The 14,673-nt window shown below is 42.5% G+C and overlaps 1 long non-coding RNA gene across 2 annotated transcripts; it reads left to right on the top strand.

The window, feature by feature from the left end:
• Nucleotides 1-2,744: 2,744 nt before the first annotated feature.
• On the top strand, nucleotides 2,745-10,298 carry LOC139180632 (uncharacterized). 2 transcript variants are annotated; one of them, XR_011564867.1, is made up of 3 exons: nucleotides 2,745-5,564; nucleotides 6,660-6,749; nucleotides 9,996-10,298. It is a non-coding gene; the product is annotated as an uncharacterized lncRNA (long non-coding RNA). The 2 variants fall into 2 exon arrangements; XR_011564866.1 differs by having other exon boundaries at nucleotides 9,999-10,298.
• The last annotated feature ends 4,375 nt before the right edge of the window (nucleotides 10,299-14,673 follow it).

Genomic DNA, 14,673 nt, shown 5'->3' on the forward strand with positions numbered 1-14,673 from the left:
GTCCAGTTCTAACTGTTGCTTCCTGACCTGCATACAGATTTCTCAAGAGGCAGGTCAAGTGGTCTGGTATTCCCATTTCTTGAAGAATTTCCCACAGTTTCTTGTGATCCACACAGTCAAAGGCTTTGGCATAGTCAATAAAGCAGAAATAGATGTTTTTCTGGAACTCACTTGCTTTTTTGATGATCCAGCGAATGTTGGCAATTTGATCTCTGGTTCGTCTGCCTTTTCTAAAACCAGCTTGAACATCTGGAAGTTCATGGTTCATGTACTGCTGAGGCCTGGCTTGGAGAATTTTGAGCATTACTTTACTAGCGTGTGAGATGAGAGCAATTGTGCAGTAGTTTGAGCATTCTTTGGCATTGCCTTTCTTTGGGATTGGAATGAAAACTGACCTTTTCTAGTCCTGTGGCCACTGCTGAGTTTTCCAAATTTTCACAGCATCATCTTTCAGGATTTGGAATAGCTCAACTGGAATTCCATCACCTCCACTAGCTTTGTTCGTAGTGATGCTTTCTAAGGCCCACTTGACTTCACATTCCAGGATGTCTGGCTCTAGGTCAGTGATCACACCATCGTGATTATCTTGGTTCTGAAGATCTTTTTTGTACAGTCCTTCTGTGTATTCTTGCCACCTCTTCTTAATATCTTCTGCTTCTGTTAGGTCCATACCATTTCTGTCCTTTATCGAGCCCATATTTGCATGAAATGTTCCCTTGGTATCTCTAATTTTCTTGAAGAGATCTCTAGTCTTTCCCATTCTGTTGTTTTCCTCTATTTCTTTGCATTGATTGCTGAGGAAGGGTTTCTTATCTCTCCTTGGTGTTCTTTGGAACTCTGCATTCACATGTTTATATCTTTCCTTTTCTCCTTTGCTTTTCACTTCTCTTCTTTTCACAGATATTTGTAAGGCCTCCTCAGACAGCCATTTTGCTTTTTGCATTTCTTTCCATGGGGATGGTCTTGATCCCGTCTCCTGTACAATGTCATGAACCTCCATCCATAGTTCATCAGGCACTTTGTCTATCAGATGTAGTCCCTTAAGTCTATTTCTCACTTCCACTGTATAATCATAAGGGATTTGATTTAGGGCTATGGTTTTTCCAGTGGTCATGTATTGATGTGAGAGTTGGACTGTGAAGAAAGCTGAGCACCAAAAAATCGATGCTTTTGAACTATGGTGTTGGAGAAGACTCTTGAGAGTCCCTTGGACTGCAAGGAGATTCAACCAGTCCATCCAAAAGGAGATCAGTCCTGGGTGTTCATTGGAAGGACTGATGATGAAGCTGAAACTCCAATACTTTGGCCACCTCATATGAAGAGTTGACTCATTGGAAAAGACCCTGATGCTGGGAGGGATTGGGGGCAGGAGGAGAAGCGGATGACAGAGGATGAGATGGTTGGATGGTATCACCGACTCAATGGGCGTGAGTTTGAGTGAACTCCAGGAGTTGGTGATGAACAGAGAGGCCTGGCGTGCTGTGATTCATGGGGTCACAAAGAGTCAGACATGACTGAGCGACTGAACTGAACTGAATGGTCTAGCGGTTTTCCCTATTTTCTTCAATTTAAGTCTGAATTTGGCAATAAGAAGTTCATGATCTGAGCCACAGTCAGCTCCCGGTCTTGTTTTTGCTGAGTGTATAGAGCCTCTCCATCTTTGGCTGCAAAGAATACAATCAATCTGATTTCAGTGTTGACCATCTGGTGATGTCCATGTGTAGAGTCTTCTCTTGTGTTGTTGGAAGAGGGTGTTTGCTATGACCAGTGTGTTCTCTTGGCAAAACTCTATTAGCCTTTGCCCTGCTTCATTCCGTATTCCAAGGCCAAATTTCCCTGTTACTCCAGGTTTGTCTTGACTTCCTACTTTTGCATTCCAGTCCCCTATAATGAAGAGGACATCTTTTTTGGGTGTTAGTTCTTAAAGGTCTTGTAGGTCTTCATAGATCCGTTCAAATTCAGCTTCTTCACCATTACTGGTTGGGGCATAGACTTGGATTATTGTGATATTGAATGGTTTGCCTTGGAAACGAACAGAGATCATTCTGTCATTTTTGAGACTGCATCCAAGTACTGCATTTCGGACTCTTTTGTTGACCATGATGCCTACTCCATTTCTTCTGAGGGATTCATGCCCGCAGTAGTAGATATAATGGTCATCTGAGTTAAATTCACTCATTCCAGTCCATTTTAGTTCTCTGATTCCTAGAATGTCGACATTCACTCCACTTCCAATTTGCCTTGATTCATGGACCTAACACTCCGGGTTCCTATGCAATATTGCTCTTTACAGCATCAGACCTTGCTTCTATTACCAGTCACATCCACAGCTGGGTATTGTTTTTGCTTTGGCTCCATCCCTTCATTCTTTCTGGCGTTATTTCTCCACTGATCTCCAGTAGCATATTGGGCACCTACCGACCTGGGTAGTTCCTCTTTCAGTATCCTATCATTTTGCCTTTTCATTCTGTTCATGGGGTTCTCAAGGCAGGAATACTGAAGTGGTTTTCCATTCCCTTCTCCAATGGACCACATTCTGTCAGACGTCTCCACCATGACCCATCTATCTTGGGTGACCCCACACAGCATGGCTTAGTTTCATTGAGTTAGACAAGGCTGTGGTCCGTGTGATCAGATTGGCTAGTTTTCTGAAGCGTGGCGGCTGCAACGGACCGCGCAGAAGCGCAGCCAAGAGGAGCTACCCCACGCCCAAATTCGGGGCAGGCGACTGAGAGCACCAGGGTGCGATGGCGCAGGAGCTATACCAGGTCTGAGGTCAGGGGCGGTGGCCAAGAGGAGCTACCCCAGGTCCGAGATCAGGGGCGGTGGCCAAGAGGAGCAACCCCATGTCAAAGGAGCGGTGGCTACGTGGGCGCAGGAGGGCCAAGAGGAGCTACTCCACGTTCAAGGTCAGGAGGGGCAACCTCGTCCAAGGTAAGGAGCGGCAGCTGCACTTTGCTGGAGCAGCTATGAAGAAATACCCCACGTCACAGGTAAGAGAATCCTGAGTAAGATGGTAGGTGTTGCAAGAGGGCATCAGAGGGCAGACACACTGAAACCATAATCACAGAAAACTAGCCAATCTGATCACACGGACCACAGCCTTGTCTAACTCAAGTAAGTGGTAGCTCTTATTACTAATACTATTTGCGAGATACGCCTCTAAATTCTGGGGATTAGAATTTATTTATTGTTTTACACCTATGTACTTTGGAGCATACTCACATAGCCATTTAAAATAGGGAGTAATGTAAAGAGCTTTAGTTCATAATGGTCACTATATAAGTGTAATTAATAGATTATTCCATAAATTGGATTTTAAAATGATATACACTTAAAATTAGGTAGACTTGCTTTCAAAACCAAGCCAGTACATTGGTTTCTTGGGTGCATGCATATGTCAAAATTTGTACTGTTGTTATATGTCAGTTATGCCACAATGAGGCTGTTTTCTTTAAAAAATTAAGCCACCAACAATAAGTGGAATTAAATAGATGAAATAGCTCTATTATTTAGGATAAAGTTTGATTAATTTAATTATGTTTTAAACCAAAGGGATCTGTCTCCACTATTTGGCTCCAATTTGAGGACAGTTTAATTGTTTCTGAGATAGTTTTTTTTTTAATTGAGATTCAAACTGCAGTTTGACAAATGTTGATGTCATCACTGCTGAAACTCCACTCCTTAAATGTAAACATTTGCTGAAGGTTAATCTTGCTTTAACAGCACAAAAGGAAACTTATCTCCATTTCAGAATTGATGGTTGCTTTTTATAGTCACGCCTGAAAAATATTCATAATGCCAGGTTTTTTCAGCTGTCATCCTTCACAGATCTGGTACTACATGAACTTGGGCCTCTTTCTAAAGAGTGACTACTTAAGCATACAATTAATGAGCCATGAGTATCTGCATGTGATTCAACAGTCTGTATTTTTGCTGCTGTTATGGCAGCAACAATTGTTGTATTATTTAACACCCATTGAATGCACTGAACTTCGGTTTGTTGTTGTTGTTCTTCAATCTTCCAGTCGTGTCCGACTCTTTGCGACCCCATGGACTGCAGCTCGCCAGGCCTCCCTGTCCCTCATCATCACCCAGAGTTCATGCTCCTTGCATCGATGATGCCATCCAATCTCATCCTCTGCTGCCCTCTTCTCCTTCTGTCCTCAGTCTTTCCCAGCATCAGGGACTTTTCCAATGAGTCGTCTGTCCTCATGAGATGACCAAAATACTGAAGCTTCAGCTTCAGCATCAGTCCTTCCAATGAATATTCAGGGTTGATCTTCCTTACGATTGACTGGTTTGATCTCCTTAGTGTCCAAGGGACTTTTAGGAGTCTTCTCCAGCACCGTAGTTCTAAGGCATCAATTCTTTGGCCTTCTGCCTTCTTTACAGTCCAGCTGTCACAACCATACATGACTACTGGAAAGACCATAGCATTGACTATATGAACCTTTGTAGGCAGAGTAATATTTCTGCTTTGCAACACACTGTTGAACTTGGGTTCAGTTCAGTCAGTTCAGATGCTCAGTCATGTCCAACTCTTTGCGAACTTGGGTTAGCCAGCCCCAAAACCTGCAAATAAAGCCCTAGGGCATAGAATGGAGAGGTGAAAAAAGGCAGATATGGGTCTGACAGCAGGCGATGCTTCCATGGATTTCGTGAAGAACTTAGAGTGTCTTTGCTTGTATTTTGCCAAAAGCAGTTTCAGAGATAGGAGCTTGTGATCCAAACAGTTTAGGTAGGAAGTGATCCCTGGAAGCACAAGTAAGGAAGGGGGAGGAGTGGATGGAAAGGGAGAAATGCCACGAAAGGGTGCATTAATGAGCAAGTTGATGCTGTGGGAGGCTGGGGCTCAGTCTCACTAGGGCCCCTCTGAGGAGTCATTTGAACAAGCTTCATAGTTGTCCCCCAGAGGGATGGTGACTCTGGAGGATTTTTCTGCAGCGTCATGGCCTCGTTGTTTGAAGGTCACCCTGGAAAGTGGGGATATTAATTACACACACACACACACACACACACACAGTGCTTGTGGACTGAGCACGCTCTTGTTGACTAAGGAAAGTCCCCAGACAGAGACACAAAGAAATGTTAGCTGTTGAGGTGGGAAGCTGGCTGTGAGCATGCAAACTACCCAGAGCAATTGCAGATGAACTCAGAAGCTGGGTAAGGGGCTGTGGGCTGGAACACCAATGCCATCTGCTACATGGATCATTTAGGATCTTTGATGTGATAGAATATCAGTGCTAGCTGTTGAGGAATGTGTAGTAATATGGTGAAAGCAATGGGTTTATAAATTCTGAAGGAGGAACTTCCTTTTTACCATTTTCCCAGATTGAAATAAAATGGATGAAATGTAGCAATTAGCTGGCCAATGCAGTTGACTTTTCTGTTGTTTCATATCCTGTAGACAAGTGGTTCTCAAAATGTGTTCTCTGGTTCAGCAGCATCAGTATCGCCTGGAATGCACGTTCTCTGACCCAACCCCAGCCCTATTGAATAGAAGCTCTGTCAGTGGAGGAAGGCGGGGGAGAGGACTCAGAACTCTGTGACCAGCCCTGCAGGTATTCCTGATTACAAACTAAAGTCAGAGAACTTCAGAGGCAGACAAAGCACCATACTGAGAGGATTAACTTTTATCCCAATCAAAAAGACTGGTTTCTAGTCTTTGTTGAGTGTGAACAAGGATAAATTATGTGATCTTTATGGGTCTTTGCCAATCTATAAAATGAGTAGTTTAGATTAGTATTCTGGAGTTTCAAACATCGTTTGAAAGCAGTGGAATATTTCCTTCCAAAGAAATTTTACCTGAGACCAGTATAGGAGACATAAAGACAGAGCTCGTTTGGAATAGTAGCCCAGGACCCAGACTTCTCACTTTCCTAGAGTGGCTTCCCAAGTATCACTGTGGACCTTTAAGTTTCTAAGAAATAAAGTTTGAGAATCACTGCTCTAGAAGACTCTCAAGGTCCCTCTGCAGTGTGACCTAAGACATCAGGTAGACTTAGCCATGGCTTACCTGATGCTAATAACACAGAGATAGACCTGGGGTCAGCAACTTGGGGTTCAAGATCTGGCTGAACCCCACTTGCAGGATGACCATGAGCAAGTCATGTAGCTTCCTCAGCGTCCTCACATATAAAATGAAGTTAATTCTAATTCTTGTTATACCTGCCTTACAGGACTGTTGAGAGGATCAAATGAAATCATATGTGTGAACACTATAAATTGTTAAGTCCTGGAAGGGATTATTGTGGGAGAAATTATCCTTTGCAGGTAGTTTTCCTTTGAAACTGGTGCCAAAGATAAGTAAAGATAGAAACTGTAGATAGTTAAATAGCCTGTAGTTTCTTATCTTTCAGGGATGGAAATATAATTTTCCTTTTTAATTAAAAACCTGTTTACCAGGAAGTGTTACTTGAAATTAAATGATACTTAAGCAGAGTGTCAAGTTCCTGCTGAATCATTCTACAATGCTTGTAAAAGTAATTTTGGGGGTAATACTATCTCAAGACATAATGAGTTTTCCTTAGTAATTTACTACCTATATACTAAGGAGAGCCAGTTTTGGAACTTGTCTACTTAAATTCTTGCATATTCAGAAAAATTTTAGCACAATGTTAATTCATATTTATTTGGTGTTTTTTTCCCCCCGTTAGATGGGTCTTTCAGAAGAGATTTATTCATCCATCACAGAGATGCCTTAGAAATACCAAACACTATGTTTTACGGCTGTATTTTGTCATCAGGTAAGTTGTGAATAATTCCCTGTTAAATTGTGAGAAGATTACCTAATGTTAATGTCAAATATGGTTACTGGGGTTAAGAGCGCTTCCTTTTTTATTGGAGTACAGTAGCTTTACAGTGCTGTGTTGGTTTCTGCTGTACAGTGAAGCGAATCAGCTGTATCTGTATAACTGTATGTATGCATATAGTCCCTCCTTCTTGGACCTTCCTCCCACCCTCCCCCACCCTCTCCCCAGGTCATCACAGAGCACCACGCTGAGCTCCTGGTTTGATCCAGCAGTTTCCCTCTAGCTATCTGTTTTACACACGGTAGTGAATGCATGTCAATCCCAATCTCCCAGTTCATCCCACCCCCCTTTTTCCCCCTACCCTGTGTCCATCTGTTTGTTCTCTACTTCTGTGTCTCTATTCCTGCCTTGCAAATAGGTTCATATGTACCATATTTCTAGATTTCACATGTATGCATTAATATACCACATTTGTTTTTCTGACTTACTTTACTCTGTATGACAGACTCTAGGTCCTTGTCTCTACAAATGACCCAATTTTGTTCTTTTAAAGGGCCGAGTGACATTCCATTGTGTATATGTACCACATCTTTATCCATTCATCTGTCTGTGAATGTTAAATTACTTCTGTTGTCCTGGGTAATGTTAATAGTGCTGCAGTGAACACTGGGGTGCACGTGTCTTTTTGAGTTACAGTTTCCTCAGGGCATATGCCCAGTAATGGGATTTCTGGATCTTACGATAGTTCTGATGGTAACTAGAGATACCAAGGGAATATTTCATGCAAAGATGGGCTCAGTAAAGAATATAAATGGTATGGACCTAACAGAAGCAGAAGATATTAAGAAGAGGTGGCAAGAATACACAGAAGCACTATATTAAAAAAGATCTTCATGACCCAGATAACCACGATGGTGTGATCACTCACTCAGAGCCAGACATCCTGGAATGCGAAGTCAAATGGGCTTTAGGAAACATTACTATGAACAAAGCTAGTGGAGGTGATGGAATTCCACTTGAGCTATTTCAAATCCTAAAAGATGATGTTGTGAAAGTGCTACACCCAATATGCCAACAAATCAGGAAAACTCATCAGTGGCTACAGGACTGGAAAAAGACAGTTTTTATCCCAATCCCAAAGAAGGGCAATGCCAAAGAATGTTCAAACTACCACACAATTGCACTCATCTCACACACTAGTAAAGTAATTCTCAAAATTCTCCAAGTCAGGCTTCAATAGTACATGAACCATGAACTTCCAGATCTAAGTTCCTTTTCTATTTTGGACTTAGAAAAGGCAGAAGAACCAGAGATCAAATTGCCAGCATCTGTTGGATCATAGGAAAAGCAAGAGTTCCAGAAAAACATCTACTTCTGCTTTATTGACTACGCCAAAGCCTTTGACTGTGTCCATCACAACAAACTGGGGAAAATTCTTCAAGAGATGGGAATATCAGACCACTTTACCTGCCTCCTGAGACATCTGTATGCAGGCCAAGAAGCAACAGTTAGAACCAGACAAGCAACAACAGACTGGTTCCAAATCGGGAAAGGAGTATATTGTCAAGGCTGTATATTGTCATCATGTTTATTTAACTTCTATGCAGAGTACATCATGTGAAATGCCAGGCTGGATGAAGCACAAACTTGAATCAAGATTGCAGGGCAAAATATCAATAACCTCAGATACGCAGATGACACCACCCTTATGGCAGAAAGTGAAGAGGAACTAGAGCCTCTTGGTGAAAGTGAAAGAGGAGAGTGAAAAAGCTGACTTAAAACTCAACATTCAAAAAACTAAGATCATGGCATCCAGTCCTATCACTTCATGGCAAATATATGGGGAAACAATGAAAACAGTGGAAGACTTACTTTTCTTGGGCTCCAAAATCACTGCAAATTTTGACTGCAGCCATGAAATTAAAAGACGCTTGCTCCTTGGAAGAAAAGCTATGACCAACCTAGACAGCATATTAAAAAACAGAGACATTACTTTGTCAACAAAGGTCCATCTAGTCAAAGCTATGGTTTTTCCAGGAGTCATGTATGGATGTGAGAGTTGGACTATAAAGAAAGTTGAACATTGAAGAATTGCTGCTTTTGAACTGTGGAGAACTCTTGAGAGTCCCCTGGAGTGCAAGGAGATCAAGCCATTCAGTCCTAAAGGAAATCAGTCCTGAATATTCATTGAAAAGACTGATGCTGAAGCTGAAACTCCAATACTTTGGCCGCCTGATGTAAAGAACTGACTCATTGGAAAAGATCCTGATGCTGGGAAAGATTGAAGGCAGGAGGAGAAGGGGACGACAGAGGATGAGATAGTTGGATGGCATCATCAGCTCGATGGACATGAGTTTGAGCAAGCTCTAGCAGTTGGTGATGGACAGGGAGGCCTGGCGTGCTGCAGTCCATGTGGTTACAAAGGGTTGAACATGATTGAGTGACTGAACTGAGCGGAACTGAACTGAATGGTAGTTCTATTTTTAGTTTTTTAAGGATCTTCATATTGTCCTCCATAGTGGCCACATGTTTTCTAAACTCTTAGATGGACATAAATTTGGGTAAACTCCGGGAGTTGGTAATGGACAGGGAGGCCTTGCATGCTGCGATTCATGGGGTCGGAAAGAGTCGGACATGACCGAGCGACTGAACTGAATTGAACTGAACTGAGTGTGGCAGAAGGTCAGGATGAGGTCTGAAAAAACTGTCATCATAAGAAACATCTGCCAATCCCTGTGACCCCTGTGTAGGCAGCTAGCCCATGGACCTACCAACATTTTTTAAGTGTGTCTCATTTTGCATTTCCTAAACACATTTCCCCCATTACCTGGATCTTTAACTTTCACTGTGGTATACCGTCAGTGTGTCTGGGTGACTAGGGGGCGTTGGTTATTATCTCCTGAAGCGCAGCCCACTGCTGACTGAAAACATACAGGGCTAGGGTGTGAGCAACAGTCGGGCACGACTGAGCGACTTCACTTTCACTTCTCACTTTCATGCATTGGAGAAGGAAATGGCAACCCACTCCAGTGTTCTTGCCTGGAGAATCCCAGGGTCAGAGGAGCCTGGTGGGCTGCCGTCTATGGGGTCACACAGGGTCGGACAAGACTGAAGCGCCTTAGCAGCAGCAGCAGCAGGGTGTGAGCAAAAGGCCCTGGGAATATCTATCCAGTTTTTCGCAAAAATTTCAAAGCTAGTCTCTGAAATGCTCACTTTCCCACACTGTTGTCTCTCAATCAGCAGGACAGGAACCTGCTAGCAAGCGTCGCATCGGCCCTCACTGTAATGTCGAGCCCCGTCACGTGGACTACAGAAACAGAGCTGCAAAGGCGCGCCCACCTACACACTGAAGGGAGGAGACCCAGAACAAGGAGCAGGCTTTCCTGAAAGGAGAGCTCACTGTCTTGCCCATCAGCTGCTCAGTGAGTATTAGTGCTTGCGTGCCAAGTCACTTCAGTTGTGTCCGATTCTTTGAGACCCCATGGACAGTACCCCGCCAGGCCCCTCTGTCCATGGGACTCTCTGGGCAAGAATACTGGAGTGGGTTGCCATTTTCTCCTCCAAGGGATCTTCCCAACCCGGGGATCGAACCTGTGTGTCTTACGTCTCCTGCATTGGCAGGCAGGTTCTTTACCACGAGCACCACCTGGAAAGCTCTTGAGTATTAGTAGAAGTGTCTGTTTCTGTTCTCTAGACTCTGGCTCTGTGCACCAGCATAACCGGTTTTAGATTCTCTCACCTGATACCCCTGGACTTGACTTCTTACTTCCTTGACCTCTGGACATTGCCTTCGAGCCCAGGCTGAGGCTCTGTAACTCCACCTCTGCCCATGGGCATGCATGCTCAGTCACCCAGTTGTGTCTGACTCTTTGTGACCCTGTGGACTGTAACCCCCAGGCTCCTCTGTCCATGGAATTTTCCAAGAAAGAATACTGGAGTGGGTTGCCATTTTCTTCTCCAGGGGATCTTTCCAACTTATGGATCAAACCCGCATTGTCTGTGTCCCCTTCGTTGGCAGGCAGGTTCTTTACCACTAGCGCCATCTGGGAAGTACCCCCAACCTCTGCTTACACTTTCCTGCAGTCTGCAGCCAGCCAGCCCGAGGTCCTAGCTCCTCTGATGCAGAGCCATCTGGCCATCAGCCCAGGCCCTGATGGACAGTGGTCACAATTTGAGAAATCACTCTGGATACTACCTGACAGATTCTGTCTTCCCCGGTCCCACCCGGCTGGAGCCACAAGGTGCCCTCTTCCAGGAGACTCAGGCCTGCTCACTCCTCCCATTACTCCTGACTAAGCAGTGCTTCTCAAAGTGTCACCTGTAAACAAATCTCCTGGGGATCAGGCCACAGTGGATCTTCTGATTCATTAGTCCTCTACTGGGGTTAGATATCCTGTGCTGCTAAGAAGTTCCCAGGTGATGTCAAGGGTTCGTAACTTCACTTTGAGTGGTAAGAATGAGAATGGGTATAGACTAGCAACCTTAGCCTTAGCTGGGGGTAGGGTCTTGGGATACATTGGATTTGGTTTTTCTTCTTTCGTTTATTAGTAATCATTTACTTAACACTCTTTTTATTCAGCCATTGCTGTGCTGCTAAGATTCATTCTTTGCTTTCAAGGAGCTTATAATCTTTTAATTCCTTTTCTTTTCTTATGAAAGTAGTTAATTTACAATGTTTTGTTAGTTTCTGGTGTACAACAAAGTGATTCATATATATATGTGTGTGTATATATGTGTAGATTCTTCCATTATAGTTTATTGCAAGATATTGAATGTGGTTCCCTTTGCTATACAGTAGGACCTTGCTGTTTATTTTATATATAGTAGTTTGTATCTGCTAATCTCAAACTTCTGACTTATCTCTGTCCCCCACACCTTTCCCCTTTGGTAACCATAAATTTGTTTTCCATGTTTCTGAGTCTGTTTCTCTTTTGTAAATAAGTTCATTTGTATCATATTTTAGATTCCACATATAAGTGATATCACATGATATTTGTCTTTCTCTGACTTATTTCACTTAGTATGATAATCTCTAGGCCCATTCATGTTGCTGCAAATGGCAGTATTTCACTCTTTTTTTTTACTTCATTTTTTTTTTCAGTTCAGTTCAGTTCAGTCGCTCAGTCATGTCCAACTCTTTGCAGCCCCATGAACTGCAGCACACCAGGCCTCCCTGTCCATCACCAACTCCCAGAGTTTACCCAAACTCATGTCCATTGAGCCGGTGATGCCATCCAACCATCTCATCCTCTGTCGTCCCCTTCTCCTCCTGCCCTCAATCTTTCCCAGCATCAGGGACTTTTCAAATGAGTCAGCTCTTCACAACAGGTGGCCAAAGCATTGGAGTTTCAGCTTCAACATCAATCCTTCCAATGAATATTCAGGACTGATCTCCTTTAGGATGAACTGGTTGGATCTCCTTGCAGTCCAAGGGACTCTCATTTTTTATAGCTGAGTAGTATTCCATTTTATATATGTACCACATCTTCTTTATCCATTCACCTGTTGAAGGACATTTAGGTTGCTTCCACGTCTTGGCTATTGTAAATTATCCTGCTATGAACATTGGGATGCATGTATCTTTTTAAATTAAGACTGTTCTCTGGATATATGTCCAGGAATGGGATTGCTGGATTATATGATAACTCTATTTTCATTTTTTAAGGAATCTCTATACTGTTCTCTGTAGAGAGAATTTATGTTCCCATCAATAGTGCAAGGGCTCTCTTAGCTCCACACCCTCTCCAGCATTTCTTATTTGTAGACTTTTTGGGGATGGCCATTCTGACTGATGTGGGATGATATCTCAGTTGTTGTTTTGATTCGCATTTCTCTAATAATTAGTAATATTGAGCATCTTTCATGTACCTGTTGGCCATCTGTATGACATTTCTTCTTTGGAGAAATGTCTATTCTGCTCTCCTGCCCATTTTTTGATTGGGTGGGTTTTTTTTTAATTGTTATTGAATTGTAAGAGCTGTGTATATATTTTGGAAGTTACGTCCTTGTTGGTTGCATAGTTTGCAAATATGTTCTCGCAGTCCATAGACTGCCTTTTCATTTATTTATGGTTTCCCTTGCTGTGCAAAAGTTTGTGAGTTTGATTAGGTCCCATTTGTTTATTTTGCTTTTATTCCTCTTGCCTTGAGAGACTGACCTAAGAAAACATAGGTGCAATTTATGTCAGAGAATGTTTTGCCTGTGTTCTCTTCTAGGAGTTTTATGGTATCACGTCTTATACTTATACCTTTAAGCCATTTTGAGTTTATTTTTGTGTATTGTGCAACGGAGTGTTCTAACTTCATTCGTTTACATACCACTGTCCAGCTTTCCCAACACCACTTGCTGAAGAGACTGTCTTTGCTCCATTGTATATTCTTGCCTCCTTTGTCAAAGATTAATTGACCGTAGGTGTGTGGACTTATTTTGGGGCTCTTTATTCTGTTCATTGATCCATATGTCTGTTTTTGTGCCAATTCCACACTGTTTAGATCACTGTAGCTTTGTAGTATTGTCTGAAGTCTGGGAGGCTGTGCCTCTAACTTTGTTCTTTGTCCTCAGGATTGCTTTTGTAATTCTGAGTCTTAAATGGGCTTCATATAAATTTTAGGATGGGTAATTTGATAGGGGTATCATTAAATGTATAGATTGCTTTGGGCAGTATGGCCATCTTAACAATTTTAAGTCTTTCAATCTAAGAGCATGGGATATCTTTCCATTTCTTTGAGTCACCTTCAGTTTCCTTTATCATGTTTTATAGTTCTAGCCTATAAGTCTTTCACCTCCTTGGTCAGATTTATACCTAAGTATTTTATTTTTTTGATGCAATTTTAAAAAGGATTGTTCTTTGACTTTCCCTTTCTGATATTTCATTGTTAGCGTAAAGAAATGCAACTGATTTCTGTATGTTAATCTTGTATGCTGCTACCTTTCTGTGTTTATCAGTTCTCACAGCTTTTACATGGTGTCTTTAGGGTTTTCTATATATAGTATCATGTCATCCGCATATAATGACAGTTTTATCTATCCTTTCCAATTTGGATACTTTTTATTTCTGTTTATTTTCTGATTGTTCTGGCTAGGACTTCCAAGACTATGCTGAATAAAAGTGATGAGAGTGGGCATCCTTGTCTTGTTCCAGATTTTAATGAGAAGGCTTTCAGCTTTTCACCATTGAGTATTACGTTGGCTGTGGGTTTGTCATAAATAGCTTTTATTATGTTGAGATATGTCCCTTCTATAGCCACTATGGTAGGAGTTTTCATCATGAATGGATGTTGTTGCTGCTGCTGCTGCTGCTAAGTCGCTTCAGTCGTGTCCGACTCTGTGCGACCCCATAGATGGCAGCCCACCAGGCTCCCCCGTCCCTGGGATTCTCCAGGCAAGAACACTGGAGTGGGTTGCCATTTCCTTCTCCAATGCATGAAAGTGAAAAGTGAAAGTGAAGTTGCTCAGTCGTACCTGACTCTTAGCAACCCCATGGACTGAAGCCTACCAAGCTCCTCCATCCATGGGATTTTCCACGCGAGAGTCCTGGAGTGGGTTGCCATTGCCTTCTCCGGAATGGATGTTGAATTTTATCAAATACCTTGTCTGCATTTACTGAAATGATTATGTGTTTTTTTTCTTTTCTTGATGCAGTGTATGTAGCACATGGATTGACTTGTATATATATTGAACCATCCTTAAGACCCTGGGTCCAAGGGGTGAATGGATCCAACTTCATTGTGGTATATGATCTTTTTCATGTGTTGTTAGATTCAGTTATTTTTTGAGAAGTTTTGCATATATATTCATCAAAGAAACTGGCCTGTAATTTTCTTCTTTGGTAGTGTCTCTGTCAAGTTTTGGTATCAGGCTGATGGTGGCTTCATAGGATGACCTTGGGAGTGTTATCTCCACTTTAGTCTCTTGGAAG

This window comes from Bos indicus, chromosome 29 (assembly GCF_029378745.1).
Source record: "Bos indicus isolate NIAB-ARS_2022 breed Sahiwal x Tharparkar chromosome 29, NIAB-ARS_B.indTharparkar_mat_pri_1.0, whole genome shotgun sequence".
NCBI classification, from domain to species: Eukaryota; Metazoa; Chordata; class Mammalia; order Artiodactyla; family Bovidae; genus Bos; species Bos indicus.